Here is a 15,793-nt window from a genome sequence, read left to right as displayed (position 1 = left end):
AACCTGAAAATAAGTAGGGCGGTCTCCTATAATATATTTGCCAAAATTACCAATTTTAAGGAATCCTCAAATTTTGCAAGGTCTTTTTGATTTGTTTGTCGTTTTTCTTCTTTCTTTTCTTTTTAATTCTTTTTTGTTTTGTTTTTGGGGGAGGTTGTTTTTTTTGTTGTTGTTCTTGTTGTTCTAGTTGTTGTTTGGGGAGGGGGGAGGGGGTATAATTATTTTGTTGTTTGTTTTGATTTTTTTAGGGGAAGGTTGGTTTTTCTGGGTTTTTTGTTTGTGTTTGTTTTGTTGTTGTTCTTTTGCCAATCGATTTTGACTGAGGATATAATATGTGGCTACTTCAAACTAGAATAATGAAACACGCCCCAAATAAAAACAGGAGTATTTTTTAGCTATTAAAGAAATAGTGAACCATAATTTATTAAAATCCAGTGGCACCACGAAACAAAATAATAAAAAAAAAGTATACATCTAGCTTCTTTCAGGACTGTAAAAATGCTAACGTTTCCTTGCTTTTGTCCATTTAACGCAATATTTTTATGAATAACATTTTTTTAAATTATGACCCCGAAGGACTACTTGTAGCCAGTCATACACACAGGAGTTCGATATATAATCGGTGCTGCTGTTAACAAATAAGTTATCTCATTAACAAAGTATCTAGCGCAAAAATACGTATTTAAAAAAAAAAAAATCAGCCAGAAAACTCGCCCTTCCAATATCGGTCGATTTAAATGACCCTCATCTTGGCAAAAACTCACAAACCTAGGACTTCCGCGAAGAAGTCCTCCTTAAATCCCAGGTTTGAGGTTTTTGCCGGGATACGGGTCATCTTAATCTATCTGTATAATTTGAAGGACGAGTTTTCATACCAAATTTTTAAATAGACGTCTATGTGTTTTTTTTAGCAGCGTATGGCAGTTAACTGATTAACTCTCTCCTTACCAGACAGTTTCTGGATTTTCCCCAAAACTTCACACCCAACTTACACCAAAAAATATATATTTTTTATCACTCAAACACAATAGCAGTAAAGTTCTTGCGAGACATAGGGTCTAATTTCTTGAGCAAAACATGCTCTACAACACACTGTTCATTTTCTTTAAATTTTATGATGTACAAAAGAAATTTGAATAAGAAAAAATGGTTGTATCGTAACGAACATGAGGATTTTCCTATAGTTGGTAAGAACACATTGGCGGGACGGCGTATTAATGGACACACAGGACTTTCACTGTTAGAGCTGCAAAAATTTATTAATATCCGACGAACGCGGAAACACAACACACACGTTAACACGCACACACACACGCACTCACATACACACATACACACACACACACACACACACACACACACACACACGTCACATCCGATTCCTGACTGAACGGCTGATTGCCTTCCTAATCCAGCGGTTAATATAGTAGAAACGAGATCTTCACACCGTCTGTAATCGGTCAATTTAAGATATTGTTCCGGTCAATTAAGTCCTTGTCAGTCAGTCTCTAAACAACCCGACTCGTGGCTCTATCTCTCTCTCTCTCTCTCTCTGTCTCTCTCTCTCTCTCTCTCTCTCTCTCTCTCTCTCTCTCTCTCTCTCTCTCTCTCTCTCTCTCTCTCTCTCTCTCTCTCTCTCTCTCTCTCTCTCTCTCTGTGTGTGCATCGCCTGAGAATGAGGGGGCATATTGATTTGTTGCCAGTGCGTTTAGTTAAGTGCTCACAACATTCGCCAGCCGGGATATAACGTACGGACACACAAAACTATGTGTAACCTTGAACGTGGATATAATTTCGTGAGAAGTAGGTACTCATAACAATGGCTGGCTAAATACAATAACAAAGAGCTAAAGAGCGGTGTGGCGTCAATTTCGTTCCTTCCATTATGGCTACTAACTAAATTTAACGGTATATGTGACCCACCGTTTCAAAACGGTAATAATATGTCGGGCTGAATCAGATGCTGAGATGTCAAATTTAAAGTTAGAAGAAAATAAAATAAGCCCTTTCGCCACGATATCATAAGATATCGTCGCCTAGGCATTCTAGGGAGGAATATAGATAATTCATCAACCAAGATGTCTGATGTCAACAGGACCCGTCTTGTCTAAGTGAGCAAATTGGGGGTTAATAATCCTGCCCATGGAAAAAAAAATGAAAGTGCCTGAAGCGGGGCTCCAAAACAAAGACAAAAAGCATGTTGGAAAGCAGCTTCAAGGGGAATAGAAGACACAGTAAGTGCCTCCCTGTCCACTATGGAAGGTCAGGAAACCCCAGCTAGATTTACCTATTATATTTATATTCCAAAAAAATGGTTTTAATATTCCTTCAACTCCAATCTAAGGGGGGGGGGGGGGGGGATACAAACAAGAAAAAAATATATTTTAGGATTTGCATCGATTTACTATTTTTTTAAAAATGAAATTTGGACGCATGCTCTAGTGTAAAATGAGTGGAACGATTTTTATTCCATACTCATCCACTTCTCTATCTGGCATTGGCACGATTTCATTCACACATTTTATCCATTTTATCATAAAGACAGGCAGACCTGCCTACTATATAACGAAATATTCGTAGAATTACGAATATTTGAATCCAATTTCAGAGCTTTTGAGCATCTTTAAGCCATAATATCTTATTGAAAACGAAAGTGGATCCCCCTGACTTCATAATTTTAAAAGATTTTCAAGTGTTAGTCAATCCTTCTGAGTATAAATTGTTGATATTTATGGTTAATCATAGCGACTACAATAACTAATTCCTAAAAAATACGAATGTTTGAAATTTCCAAGTTGGCAGGATTGCACAAGAATACCACGTCTGCTGTTGAGATATTGAATACGCGTCACGTAGTGCCAGGTAATATAATACAATATAATATTGAACGATAAAATTCTCATCTAAACTCAACGCACAATGAAATTCCTGAAAATAAAATGCATTTGAAATAAATCTAAGCGTAACACGAACAAACGAGAAGCAAACATAATGTGTGAAGTTCAAACAGTGTGTGGAATAGAATAAAGTAACGGATAAGGACGCGTGGTGGGACAAAACGCACTTTTACATTTCATTTTGGCTGAAAATATGCTCGTTCATAATACATAACGATATATTAGAGTTTATGACACCAGCTTATCAAATAATTTCAAACTACTATATTTCGTTTGACAAGTTGGGGATCTCCTGAATTTTATCGATACGAGGCAAAAATGCATGCTCCAAAATGAGATATTAGCGGGTTTTTTTAGTGTGTAGTGTGTGTGTGTGTGTGGGGGGGGGGGGGGGGCGTTTTTTGTTGTTGTTGTTGTTGTTGTCTTTCTTTTTTTTTGGGGGGGGGGGGGGGGGGATTGTGTGCGAATAATTCTTTATTTCTAACTTGAGCTTTTATGTATAGCGCAATATCCACTAAACGTGCTCAACGCGCTTTACAGAGGGTCCCGCCCTGACTAACAGCAACGCGTAACATGTAGTACGAGACGTGACGCCAGTTAGGCGATAATACAGGGTTTTTTTCAATAAACAATGGAATAATGACATGAAGACGACGACGATGATGGTACTTTTTTTTTTTAAGTTTATTTACTTGTTTTGTTTATTTATTAAATGAACAACCACCCTATTCGGAAGAAAAAGTAAATAAACCAATACATGGACATTTCACAAATTTAATTACGCTGGAAACAGCCAAACCTTATGAGGCTATTCCTTACCAGGATCTCGGTTTTTCTTTTCAGCAGCTATACACGAGAAATCCCAGTATATCAAAACAGCACCATGATAATATTGTTATGAATTATGAAGAATTAGTTTAGACACGAATTCAGTCTTTTACATTCCTCTGGATTGTTCTAGAAAATAAAAATCAACTTTTCCTAACACTGAATCATACACACCTATTATAGAAGGGATATAATTTGGTCAAACAATATCAGTGTGGTAAAATCCATTTCCGTGTATAAATAAATAAATAAATCCATCAATCGATCAATCAATCAATCAATAAATAAATAAGATGTAAATAAACAAGAAATAAATAAATAAATAAATTAATTAATTAATAATAATAATAATAATAATAATAATAATAATAATAATAATAATAATAATAATAATAATAATAATAATAATAATAATAATAATAATAATAATAATGATGATGATGATGATGATGATGATGATGATGATGATGATGATGATGATGATGATGATGATGATGATGATGATGATGATGATGATGATCATGATCATGATGATGATGATGATCATGATGATGATGATGATGATAATAATAATAATAATAATAATAATAATAATAATAATAATAATAATAATAATAATAATAATAGTATATCAATAAATAAATAATAACATAAATAATGAATTACGTGCACATATTTTACATAATATCTGTGTATATAGGTACCGTGCGCGTATAGTGTAATATAGTTTATAAAGAAGAAATCAACAATAGCAACATTACGTACACATATTATTATATTAACATATATTTGCAAATAACTAAACGCGGAAAATGATATATAAATATTATTTAAAATGAAGAACTCAACAAAATCACGATTCGCCAACATATAAAAAATGTTAATCCATCCAGCGATATATGAAACACTTTCACTCCATCCATCCACTTCCGGGTAAGTTACTAGAATTATTATTAATTATTAACTTCTATACTATCTCTTTTTTATTCTATCGTCCCCAAATCTATTCCCAGATCACGCCCAGCACCAACCACGATTAGCCGCCACTGATCCCAAAATCCATTTCACTGCGGCCTTTAGAGAATTCCGACTCTTGACAAAAAAAAAAAAATCTCAGAGCGGTAGTTTACAAACCTATTCCCAACGCCACCGCAAATCCCTCAACTCTCTCTCTCTCTCTACCTTTCTCCCCGTCTCTCAGCACTATGTACAACTCTAGGACTAGACTAAATCCCTCTCTATCACTGACACCCACACATTATTATACTGACATAAGCTTCGTCCCATAACCTTCCCCATAGATCAAAGGCGCTACGGGGTATTAGTTAAGCATAGGCAGTTAAAATGTTCGTATTATTATTAGTATTATTATTATTATACCCACACGACATCGGTAAAAACGCTAGTATTGATGCCCCCCCCCCCTCCATCTCTCTCTCTCTCTCTCTCTCTCTCTCTCTCTCTCTCTCTCTCTCTCTCTCCCACCCTCTCTCTCTCCCACTATTATCTATCTACCACTAAACCTCCTCAATCCATCTGTAATTATATATATATTAACTTAACTATTAATCTCACTTGATCTCTTGTGGGTTTGTTTGACTGCTTATTGTTGGTCTTGTTTTGCTTGTTTTTGTTGCTGTTGTTGTTTTGGTTGGTTGTTTTCGTTGCTGTTGTTTTGGTTGGTTGTTTTTGATGCTGTCGTTGTTTGGTTTGTTTGTTTGTTTGTTTGTTTGTTTGTTTGTATCTAATTTAGCTTCAAATGAACATCAAATATTTTGAGTGTTGCCCTTTTGTGAAGATTGCTGGTTTATATAATAAGATGAATGAATGTGGTGTCATTCGGCTCTTAAGACTACCAGTGTGGTGATTAGCTCTCTCTCTAAAAAAAAAATCCCTCTACCAGACTATGTACGTTTAAGATTACCCATAGTTTTATGCGTTGTTGCGATTCATAGAGCGGAAAGAGCTAGTAGATCTGGCGGGCAGAGCAAGTGAGTAATTATCCTAAACGCACAGCCGAGTATATTTTCCAACATTTGGGGAATAAAAAAGAAATGAGGGGGGTGGGCGGTGGTGACAAAGCTTGACACATTTATGGATTCCAAAACGGATCATTCGAAGGTAATTCTCTCTTCCAATTTAGTATAGACGGAGGAAAAGGCGAGGGGGTGGGGGGAGGGGGTGGGGGGAGGGGGGGGGGGGGGGAGGCAAGTGGTAATATGTAAGTGAAAAAAAAGCTTTTCATAACATGTCACATGCATTTGACAGTTTCCCTTCGGGGAAGAATTCGAGCCGGGGTCTGCTAAAAAAAAATAACGACAAAAAGAAATTGGAGGTTGGAAAAGATATAAATAGTATGCGCTTGGCTAAGAAGCTTACAACATTGCCATCCGGAAGTACTCGTATAACGGACCAACACACAAAACTATGTGTAACCATGAATTTTTATAGTCTGGATAAATACAGGTAGGTGAGAATTACTCATAAACGCGGATGACAAAAAAAAAAAACAATAACAAAGACCTAAGTGACGTCAACTTCGTTCTTTCTATAGGGGAACAACAGAAGGCATCGCAAAAGTCAAAGAACCAGAAAAGGTGTGTATGAAACAGTGCCTGCAAGAGCCATTTTTTTTTTTAATACAAGAAAAGGTTCGGGGCGGAAAGACTTACTCGTATAAATTAACAAATCGTCCCAACTATCAGATAACCTCTGTGGTGCAATGGCCGCACGTCTCACCAATAATCAGGAGGTCTGAGGTTCCATCTCCAGTCGAGGCAGGCTGATCTTTTAAGGGACGATTTTTTTTTTTGGGTGGGTTTTTTTGTTTTTTTTTTTTTTGTTTTTTTTTTTTTTTTGTTTTTTTTTTTTTTTTTTTTTTGTTTTGGTGTTTTTTGGGGGTTTTTTTTTTTGGTGTTTTTTTTTTTTTGGGTAGTTTTTTTTTTGTTGTTTTTTTTTTCTTTTGCTTTGTCTGGCACTGTTTCAGGGGGACACGTTTTCAAATTCTTTATCTTCCACCAGTCATTTCTCCCTTATCTATCATTTTTATATTTTCAAAGCAAGAACCAAATGTCTTAAAAATTGAGAAACGCTATTGGTTGTCATGGACATTCGAACTCACGTGTCCCCGCCGAGAAACGAGAATAACTGGCAGATATCTAGACCTTCCACTTCCTGCTTTGAGAGTATTATTAACTCACCCAACCCTGACACCGATTATATCCGTAGATTACCCGGGTTATTTTTAATTTTAACCCATGCCTATTTATTACATTTTTCTGAGACGAATCATAGGCTTAGTACCAAAGCTAATGTTTTTAGTTTTTACACCTTAGGCAGTGATAGTTGATATAAAGTGATATAAAGCTATATATATGGACATGCTCATTTTTAATACATTTTTTCCATACAAATCTCTAGGATTGAGCGAGTTAAGAACAATAATATTAGTCTATTCTCCTTGTTAAGAATTAATCAGAAAGTAAGGGGATTAATATCGTTATATTACGGTCGCCGTTAAAAGTCAATGTTTGTCTCCTTGGATAAGAGAATCTATACTGGTTTAGATGATTGAACTAGAATTTAAGTGGCAGACAGCATTCGTTGCCAGTAGTGATAGATGAAGAAATTGTGTTTTAGAGGGTGAGAATGAGAAGCAGGTTGAAGGGGCTGCTGGCTAGTGATGGATGAAGAAACATTTAAAGGATAAAGACGAGGAGCAGGTTCTCACTCAACCCTAACACCTTAGAAATCGTTGCCTAACACCGATTATATCCGTATTTTACCCGTGTTCCTTTTACCTCTGGTATGTCTGTCCTGTCCCATGATTATTTATGACATTTTTCTGAGACAAATTATAGTCGTAGTATCAAAGCTAATGTTTACAATTTTTGCATGTTAATGATAGTTGAATAAGAATATCTATACTCATTTTTCATACATTTTTTCCCAATTTTGAAAAGAAACAAAAATCTCTAGGATTGAGTGAGTTAAAGGGGGAGATAAGAAGGGAAGTACATTGCAAGAGTAGGAGGAGGGAGTTGAAAGAGTAAGAAGAGGAAGAGGAGATATATAAGAAGTAGGGAGGATGGGTGGGGGGGGGGGGGGGGACGTGGTTATGGAAAGGAATAAGATAACTGATCAACCACTCAATACAATCCTTGTATGTATGTAAGAACAACGGTTTTAAGAATACGACTAAGACTTGAGTAACATACACACTTAGGCGGTGACTGCTGTCAGTAACACTCTAAATCAAATTACATAAATTATGTGGTTATAATAAGTAATATTAATCATAAAATGAAATGAGTGATAATAGTCATTAGGTCACGAGTGTATACAACGGGGTAGGGCGGGGCGTGGACTGCAATTAATGTGTCGACTTAGCATAAGATTTATGACTCTTGAAGGTAAAAAAAATATTGAAATATCGCCTAATAGGCGTCATGTTTCGTTCTATATTATGTTACGTGTTGCTTTTGGTCAGGGACCCCTTGTAAAGCGCTTTGAACACATTTAGTGGATACTGCGCTATATAAAAGCTCAATATTTATTCACAATATTTATATTTAGGCGGTGACGGTGTTGTCAGCAACACTGTAAATTGTAAATCAAATTCCATAAATGTGATTATAATAAGTACATGGTAATATTAATCATAACACGAAATGAGTGATAATAGTCATTAGGTAACGGAGGGTATACCACGGTATTGGGCGTGGACTGTAATTAATTTGTCGACTTGGTATAAGATTTATGACTCTTGTAACTTATAAGTGGCTGGAACCCTTTATCAATGTAAACGCCCGTGGTTGGTTGGCATAACGAGAATATTTCGAGATCGCATACGTAATATCGTTATGATTGAAATGACAGCTGAGCTTAGCGGACAATGGGCTGCTTTTAGGGTCTGGTGGTAAAAGGCGACAACATACTACTATTTGAATAAGGTCACCAGTGCTGAACTGCAGTACACCGGTGGAAAGACACGTATTTAAAAATTTGGCCAGAAAACTCGTCCTTCAAATATTATCGATCGTCTCGGCAAAAAAAACTCTCAATCCTGGGACCTCGCGAAGTAATATTGTTTATGTTAGGACTTATTTTGTTTTTAAGATGTCGTTAAATGTGTGGCAAAAACAAACAAAAAAAAAATAATAAATAACATGCACACACACACACACACACAAACACATATCAAGGAGCTTATTGATGTAATGCGTTTAGGTAAAATCTCCACCGGTTATGCCCGCCATATCATCGTTACCGACAAACAAAATTACATGTAACCTTTAACGTTTATGTTCTGATAAAGAAACTTCATTGACAATGAATGAGATCGAGAATCCGACGTCATAGGGTGATCAGTTCTCACATAAGTCCCTTAAACAGTCAGACTATAATATACGTTTAAGGAAACATAGTTTTGTGCGGTGATTCGATTGGTCTGGAGGTCAGAACTGGTGAGTATGTTACTTAAATGAAAAGCGTCAATACAATTGAAATAATCCCACCAAAAAAAAAAAATTTTTTAAAAAAGAAGTGCACTGACCTTCACTTCCCAACGGGAGATCATCGTGAGCCACGGCTCCATTACTGCCTCCCTTGTCATCCACGGTTGTCTCCTCCTTTCCTTTGGACTTTTTCAAGGTCAGTTGACGGGCCAAGTTAGCCAGACCTCCGCCAGCAGAAGCAGCACCCCACCCTTTTGGAAACTCTTCTTCGTCCCTGAGGAGTCCGATTCTGGGCTTGCCGCCGGATTCGCTCCCTCGCCGCCCTCTCGCTGTTGTTTCCCCTGTTCTTCCTGGTGTGAGGGTTCGACGTGGTGGCCATTTTGCTTTGGAGTCTTCGAGACATTTGATTGGTCCCTCTTCCTCTCGTCCTCCTCCATATTACTTTTATCTATAAAAACAGTCTTAAAATCAATTAAGTAAAATTATAAAATTTTAAAAATCTCCTCTCTTTGAGCAAAAAGACTCTTCTGTAGGTAAATATCATAAAAGGCAACGATACAATAATGACGTCATTAATAAAACGTTGGGCCAATGGCGCTCAACCGGTGTCATTCTAAAGGCTCCACCATGGTGATGACGAATGTATTCATGTGTATAATCGATGATCGATGGAATGATGGGTAAAAATGCAGTTTGCGCGCCATAGTTAAAACACGCCTTTACAGATAAAAGCACAGTGAATAATGCTGATGACGATCCATCGCGATGTGTCAAGCACATGCCCTTATTTGGAGATGGAAAACGTCCACACTGTTGACATGGAATCTGGATGAAGAGAAACGAAAATAAAATTAAAAACTGCTTTTCACAGAAGCTTTTCCCCTCCCCTTAACACCCATAGAAAAATCACCACATTTGTTATGATGCAGCCAATATTTTTTTTTTTCTTATTCTGATTTGATTTTGTTCTAGTTATAGCTATAAAAACTCGACACTGTTGCAGAGCTAATTTTTCTGAACAAAAAATAGAATATAATAATCGTTACTATTCTGTTTGAAAAAACCTACTTTTGTGTTGGATGAGTATGAAGTTTCGGGTAGAATTCTGAAAATAGCTGGTAATTTTTTTTTTTTCGTAATTAGGTGTTTAACGGCGCTTTCATCACTATTTAGGTCATTTAAGCGCCCGAAAATAGCTGGTAAGGAGAGAAGTCAACCAATCATTCCCAAAAATTTTAGATGAAAAACATCGAAACATTGATTTTATGAATCACGGTTCTTCTTCATGCGTCATGTCTCGTCCTACATGGTAAATGTTGCTGTTGGCTAGGGACCCCTTGCAAAGCGTTTTCTGCACGTCTAGGTAGTGGAAATTGTCCGATATAACAGACCGTATAAGCCTCCTTCGTCGAGAGATTTAAGAAGTCAACCGCAATACTTAAGGATAATTACCATAGATAGAACGAGACATGGCGCCTGTCTGTACGGCTACATTACAAATTATATTTTATTGAAACTAGTCGAATAAACATTTAAGTTGTTTTTTTATTTCTGACTCGAAAATGTTAAAATAAAGTATATTTTGGCCCTGAAATCAACCGCTGACCGTGAACCGAAGATCCATAGCCACCTAAAGTGCTTGCCTATCACCCGGAGTAAACAGCCAATAGATAGTATGCAGATGACGTCACTCAGGCCTTTGTTATTGTTTTTGCCATCCGCGTTTGTGAGTTGTTCTCACTAAACTGTATTAACCAGACTATAAAAGTTCATGGTTACACAGAGTTTGTGTGTTGGTCCGTTATACTTCCGGATGGCAATGTTGTGAACTCCTTGGCCAAGCGCATTCTATCTATAGATCCTGAGCATCAATTTTAACACTGATGATTGACAAAAAAAAATGGATTGTGTGGTCAGAATTTGCGATGCAATTCCTCTATCAGTGTGTCCAAATATTGTGAGAAATACTCACTAACTGGGTCTGACATAATTGTGTGTTTGACATGTACTAAGGGTATCTCAGGCCTTTTCATACCGGAAATAACGGGGCAAATGGCAGGAAATATTCTGATTGGTTAATGCTTTGTAACGGGCGAACCGTCAATCCGTGGTCTAGTCTTGTATTGATGATATTCATTTAGTTAGAACGCTCACAACATTCGCCAGCCGGATAACGAACCAACACACAATACTCTGTGTAACCTAAAAGTCTGGTTAATACGGTTTAGTGAGAATTACTCATAAACGCAAAAATCAATAACAAAGACCTGAGTGGCGTCAACTTCGTTCTATCTATACGCGCAAAAGGTTACACATTGATTTGTATGTTGGTATGGTTGATCTGGTTTGTCTTTTACTTTAACGCATAGCATCCAATTCGATTTAAAATGAAGTTTGTTTTGTTTTTTAAAGTCTTCTGGCAAAAATATGGAAAAAGCGTTTTGCCAATGTATTATGGTTTATGGAGATTTTTTTTTCTTCCGTTACACTGGCTTTTATTTCACCGGTAGTGGTAGTTAAACTGTACAGAAACCACAACATGTGCTCTTTATAATGATGGAGAAAGGGTTAATATCATTGGCAAGTTCACTATCCGTACTCTTGAAAAACTCGTGTATTTAAAAATTTGGCCAGAAATTTCGGCGATGCCCCAGGTTTCAGAGTCTTTGGGAAGATGGGGGTCATTTAAATTTAAACCTATCGATATTTGAAGGACGAGTTTTCTGGCCAAATTTTTGAATATACACGTTATTCCGGGGCACGGAAGTAATTTGGTTAATAATAAAACTAAGGTAAAATTTATAGTGAAGGGACACATTTTGAACATTTTTAAAATTGTTTCCGTATATTGCTGTGGTATGCGTTTTAGTTTTTTTTTTAATACTGTCAGCATCTGTCCGCCAGATGAAACGTACCACGACATAAAATTATGTGTCGCATTCATCGGATTCAGAGAATGGACACCTAGTGGAAGGGGGCATAACCACGCCCCTCGGACAGTCGTCCGAATGAAAACAATGGCAGTTTGTGCTGAACAAAAGAAACTACACGCATAACCATCGATGGTATGTGTATAATGTATATATAATGCTCACTTGTTCTACACGCCTGATCAATCGTACCATCACAGAAAACTATGCGTAAACGTTATCGTTTATCATCTGATTGAACAAATCGAGTGAGAACCAATCACACACCCAGTGATCGAAAAGCAATTCCAAAGAGCCGAGTGATGTCAACTTCCTTCATAATTCTATTGCCAGCTCTATAAATTTGTCCGAGCGTTTTTATGTAATTGGTCAAAAATCTACTGGTTAATTCGGTGAGAACAAATAATCCAATCAATCTAAAAACAATAACAAAGGGCTGAGTAGCGAAGCTTTTTAAACTGGATCTTACCGTAGCCATTGTTAACTAAAAGCCGGACACTGACCAATGTTTTTGTTTTTAAGGGTTTTACGGCGCTTGCAACACATTGAGGTTATATCAGCTCCAGTAAAAAGGAAGAAAATGGGACAGTAAAAAATTATAGAATTACAATTTAAGCACCCAAGAAAGAGTAAGATAGGGGAACTGGGAACAGGGATCAGATGTAGATTCCAAGAGCATACCACCAATGTACTTAGTTTGAGATCACCTATAAGTCTCATCCGGACACAAGCACAAAATCCAACAAAAGAGGAATACACTCAAATGCTTACATTATACATTCAAAATAACAAATATAATAATACATAACAGAGAGATGATTTAAAAGGAAAAAATATCATCTCTCAAAACAATAACTATGCATTTGACTGTTTCCCTCCCAGCCAGGACTCCGACCAGGGCCAGGGCAAAGCCAAGTAATCTCATACCAAGACAAAGACAGAAAGCATGTTGGAAAACAGATATAAGGGGATAGAAGACACAGTATGTACCTAAATCGAGAGTTGTATTCAATAGTTCAACCAATGAAATCCCTTGTTTCCTTCAGCTCTACTAACTAGACGCTGCACAAAACTAAAAAATGACGTCAAACTATAAGTCCTTTAGGGCTCTAGTGTCGGGCTATAGATAGAATTTGACGTCACTCAGATTTTTGTTATTGTTTTTTGCCATCCGCGGTTATAAGTAACTCTCACTAAACTGTATTAACCAAAGTTCATGGTTACACAGAGTTTTGTGTGTTGGTCTGTTATACTTCCGGATGGCAATGTTGTGAACTACTTAGCCAAGCGCAAACTCCACGATGACTACGACCTTACACTCAACTTCTTGGATTCATTACGTCAACTGGTAGAGGAATTGTCTCATAAACAAAGGGACCGATTTCGATCCTGTCTCTCGTCAAGATTTGTTTCTGACCCATCTGCCTGCCTTAAGTGATTTGGGAAGTTGGGTCTGTGTTGGCTCTGACATGAAATATTTCGACTAGCGTCCCATCCAAACAGCTGCAATCAAACAAGGCCATAACAAACTAAAGAGTATACGGTGGCTAAGCACAGGACCGAAGGGCTAGAGCTCAGCTGATCGCTGGTTCGGATAAGTATGTCAACGTAAAGGAGGAACAACGGGAGGCCTGTGTTACTAATAATATTTGGTTGAATGCATTCGGTATCCCAATGAATTAATGAATAGGCAATTAATTGATTTTTAAACATTTTTCTTCACGTAAAATCACTCTCGTGGTAGTGGGAGCTGTTTAGAATGTGGAGGCCTGGATGTTTGGATGGTATGCATGGAATGAAGACAGCTACGGATAGGACCTGGGTGTGCATAATCTTACAGCTACGAAAGCAATTATGGGCTCGATTTAAACAGGGATGCTAATTCGGGAGGCAAAAATTTACTGAAATTTTACGTAAACACATAGACCGACCCCCTTTCTGAGTGCTGAACTCCAGTGAAATAACAATAAATGTAGGTTTACTTTTTTCCGTTTAGCGGGTGATTGGAAAATGTACTGAGGGTTTATAACATACTGAATTTCCGTAAAATATACGGAAAATTGGCAACCTTGTTTAAATAATTCCCATTACAACAATGAGCCCATAACAATTTGTTCACGTCCTATAGGACGGAATTAACTGACCTTCTAGTTTCTGTGAATATGTTTATCATTATGTTTTGACACAGTGCCTTCATGGAATCTCACTGTAACGCTCTGTAACGGTGTGTTGTTTATTGACTGCCTGTGTCCAAAAAAAAAAAAAAAATACAAATAATGCTCGTGATCTGGAAGGCCAATTATTTCAGCTGGAAGACACGTGATTAGAATAACTATGAACCGAGGCCTTCTTTAACACACGCCTGTCCGCCGAAGACACCGTTTCACAAGTATGTATGCGCGAGGAGGACATCAAAACGGAAAATTTAGAAGCAAGTAGCCGCATGACTATAAATTATGCAAGTCTGAAATTTCACAAAAAATCAAAATTATTTGTTGAAATTTATGTTTTTGCCAAGACGAGGGTCATTTAAATCAATCGATATAATTTGAAGTACGAGTTTTCTGGATAATTGTTGTTTTGTTGTTCTTTTTTTTTTTTTTGTTTGGTTGGGTTTTTTTTCGAATGCGACAGCTAACTGGTTCATGATCAAAAACTGGAGGGCCATCGGAAATGACTGACAGTCAAGTGTATTCTAAAGGGTGGCAAGATTATGGACTAAAAACGAAAAAGAAAAAATAATCCCATCTCAAACTCCAAATTAAAAATCAATGCACTGTGACTGTCAAAATTCTAGTTCAATTTTTTTTGTTTTTATTTTTTTTTTTTTTTGAGGGGGGGGGGGGGGGGGGGGGGGGGGAGGAGGAGGATTCGCGGTAGCTTTCTGACAGTTTCAAAATCAGCAGTCGTAAATGTGCATTGACGGCCGAGAATTACAACGATGGCAGATCATGCAGTAAATACGCTGTCTGACGCCAAAGTTGACCTTTGATATCTTAAAACGTATTCCGTGTACAGACATATATTTGACACTGACAAAAACCATTTTCACATTTTGGCCAGAAAAACAATGTACTTTGTATAATCGATAGATATAAATAAGAACGGCACCCAATATGACAGAAATTCTTAAAACCGAGTCTTCAAATCCCTCAAACCCAAAATTCTTCAAATTCTCGAGGTTATAATGTTTTAACAAATTTGGCGCCGTTTTAACCACTTAAATACAGTCCTCTGGAAATATACGTATTTGCAAAGGTCTCAGGTTTGTGAGTTTATTGCCGAGATGAGGGTAATTTAAATTAAATCAATATTATTTGAAGGTAGAGTTTTCTGACCAAATTTTTAAATACATACAAGGCTTTCCAGAGTACGGCTGTTAATCTGGCTAATCGATTGGAAGAGGAAGTGAAAGTTTTATGGCCAAAATGTAAAAATGCCATTTAGTTTAGTTAGTATTTCGCACAATAATCTTGTACTGAATAACGATGGCTTCTCGTGACATTTCATCTTCTATGACTCGACATCCCTGGTCGGTTACAATAACCTTTGTCTGTGTCTGTCGTCCCGTGGTGTTGTCTAAACATAAAGATGGCATTCCGTCTCAAAACGGTAATAATATGACGGGGTGGACTCGATGCTGACAATCATCTATAACGCTTTCCGTGTCCGTTACAACAGC

The 15,793-nt window shown here is 37.1% G+C and overlaps 1 protein-coding gene across 1 annotated transcript in view; it reads right to left on the bottom strand.

The window, feature by feature from the left end:
• LOC144959169 (uncharacterized) overlaps positions 1–10,007 on the bottom strand; it is a gene marked incomplete in the record, with an annotated part of 81,931 nt that extends 71,924 nt beyond the window's left edge. Inside the window, 1 exon segment of the mRNA XM_078891703.1 lies at positions 9,280–10,007.
• Between the last annotated feature and the right edge of the window lie 5,786 nt (positions 10,008–15,793).

This window comes from Berghia stephanieae, chromosome 13 (genome assembly GCF_034508935.2).
Source record: "Berghia stephanieae isolate SIO BIC M18660-M18661 chromosome 13, UCSD_Bste_1.3, whole genome shotgun sequence".
Taxonomy (NCBI): domain Eukaryota; kingdom Metazoa; phylum Mollusca; class Gastropoda; order Nudibranchia; family Aeolidiidae; genus Berghia; species Berghia stephanieae.
The sequence above is the reverse complement of the archived record's forward strand: the minus strand, read 5'-3'. Positions and strand labels throughout refer to the sequence as shown.